Source organism: Nothoprocta perdicaria, unplaced genomic scaffold (genome assembly GCF_003342845.1).
Source record: "Nothoprocta perdicaria isolate Ctin4 unplaced genomic scaffold, notPer1 scaffold_587, whole genome shotgun sequence".
Classification (NCBI taxonomy): domain Eukaryota; kingdom Metazoa; phylum Chordata; class Aves; order Tinamiformes; family Tinamidae; genus Nothoprocta; species Nothoprocta perdicaria.
Genome location: NW_020455851.1, coordinates 27,416 through 29,991, shown reverse-complemented (window position 1 = coordinate 29,991; position 2,576 = coordinate 27,416).

Sequence of the window (2,576 nt, the reverse complement as noted above, 5' to 3'; positions counted from 1 at the left end):
CGAGGCGGCCCCCGCGCGCGGGCGCGGCGCAACGCAGCGTGCTGGCCCCCCCGCCCCTTCCCGGCGCCGGCCACGCCCACCCGCGCGCGACGTCACCGCGCGCCGCGCCAATGGCCCGGGGGGCGTGGCCGCCGAGGCAGCAGGGTAGGCTGCGCGCCCTCCCGGAAGCGCCCGCGGAGCGGGGGGGGTGGGGGGCCTTGAGGAGGCGGGGCTGCCCCGCGCCGCGCCTGAACCTATTTCCCTAGCAAAAAAACACGAAAACGGTCAATTTTTCCCCATCGCAGCGTTATTTTATTGCAGATTTCTTAGGAAGGTTTTTTTTCTTGTCGCCGCTCGGGGTGGGCAGCGCGGCCCGGGAGCGGTGGGGCCTCCCGGCGGCGCCGCGGGCGGCTAAGGCGCCGCCGCCGCCATCTTGGGGCGGTGTTAACCCCCTCGCCGCCATGATGGCGCCCCCCCCCCGCCTCGTAGTACCCCTCAATCTGCCTGAAAACGCTTGGAAATGATCAAATCCGCCCTAAAACCCTCAAAACGGGGCCGCCCTGCCAGCCCCGCCCTCCCTTTCTTCTTTTACTCGAGGAAACGCCCCCAAATAGGCGTGTTTTGAGCCCAAACTACAGCCTGGCCCCCTGCTCCTGTTGAAAACCCGAAAACGGAAAGGAAAAATTATAAATTTGGGCAAGTTTTTGCCTTTCTTTAAGCAGCCCCAGGCTCATTTTTGCCTCCTGGGCACCCATTGTGGCCTTGGCAATAAATTAAAGCTGATAAGTGATTACATATATAGTATATAGTATAAAATGCTATATTTGTCATAGTACAATGCAAAAATATAACATTAAAAGTGGCCACGATCCCACAAAGTGGCATTTTTGACCTTCTCCAACCTCATTCCCCCCTTAAGGGTGTTTTTTACCTACTAAAAGGAAAAAAAAAAAAAAGTTCTTCAGCCATGCCCAAAATGGCCCTTTTCGCAGCCTGCATTGCCAGCTTTTTGGGGGGTGAACCCCCAAAACCGCAGAGTTTAAACCCGTTTTTTAAGAAAACGGCCCCAGAAATGGGGGGGAAACGGAGCCATTTCGCAGAGCTGCGTTTGAGCCCAAACCGGCCTAATTTTCCCCCTAAAACCGTTTTCCCCACAAAATCAATGGAAAATACAGCAAGTTTTTAACCAATCCCCCCTTCTCCTAAGGGGGAACATGAAAAAGAAGCAAAAACGCAGATTTTCCTCTCTCCCACAAAAACTGATAGGGAAAAGGGTGAATAAACTTGAAAATACTTTTCTGTTCCTCTTCTAAGCCCATTTATACGTTTTTAACCGCATTTTTTCTGCTTTTTTTATAAAGCCAAGCAAGCGAACGTGAAGGAGTGATGTCGTTTTGGGAGAAAAACACAAGATTTTTCTGCCTTTTTTTTTTTTTTTTTTTGGTCTTGGTTTGGTTCGGTTTGTTTCCCCTGGGGCAAGAAGCCAAAACAGCGTGATTTGGGGCAAAACGCTTTGTCCCCCCCACCCCCTTGGCTGCAAACGGACAGTAAATGAAGGAAACAACCCCAAAATGAGGCGGGTTCATCGCAGCCGCGTTGGGCTGGAAGTTTGGGGCTCTTTATACTAAAAAAAGAGGGGAAAACAGAGAAAAACGGGCTAATTCTGGCCAGAGGAGGACGATTATTGGCAGGAAAAGGGAGAAAAACAGGAAAAAAAGGGGGATTTTGGAGGCGCACATGGAGACTTTCCTTCCTCTTCCTCCTCTTCCCACCGTGGTGTTCAACAAGCCCCGTTGGATCCTCGTGCCGCAAAAAAAACATGGAAAAGAGGGCAAAAAGGGAGGTTTTCCCACAGTTTTTCTCCGGAAGCTCTGGCACCTGTGGGGGAGAGAGAAGAAAAAGGTCAGAAAAAGCCATTTTCCCCCGTTTTTTTCCCCATTATTCGCACGTATAATTCCCAGTCCCCGGCCCTGTTTCTGGTATTATCCAGGGATAATCGTGGAGCGGAGAGATCCCGGCCCAGCACGGATCAAATACAAAAATTACTTAAAATAAAGAGACAAAAAATTGTTTTAAATGACTATTATATAAGAATATTTATATATTAACATATAATACACATTTATAATATAAAAATATAAAATAGTGCATTAAAAGTAATAACATTATCGTGGAATGATACAGAACACGATTAAGGCTCCCCAATTTTGCCCCATTTTTGCCCCTTTTTACCCATTTCTGCCTCCAGCCCCAATTCTGCCCCCTCCTTTCCCCATTTCTGCCCCCTTTGGTCCATTTTTTGCCCCCTAGCGCCAATTCCGCTCCTTTTTGCCCCATTCCTGCTCCCCAGCACCGATTCCGCCCCATTTTGCCCCATTCCTGCTCCCCACTACCGCTGTCGCGCCGCTGATGACGTAGACGAGGGACGCCACGATACATCCGGAAGTGGCCGCCGCTCTGTTCCGGACCGCCGCCCGTCTCTACTGCTCCGCCTTCCGGCGGCGCTCTAGCAACGCCACCCCTTGGTCCGCCAGCGCGTCTCTATGGTGCGGTGACGCGCGCGGCGGCGAGGGGGGCGGGACTTCCGCTTCCGGATT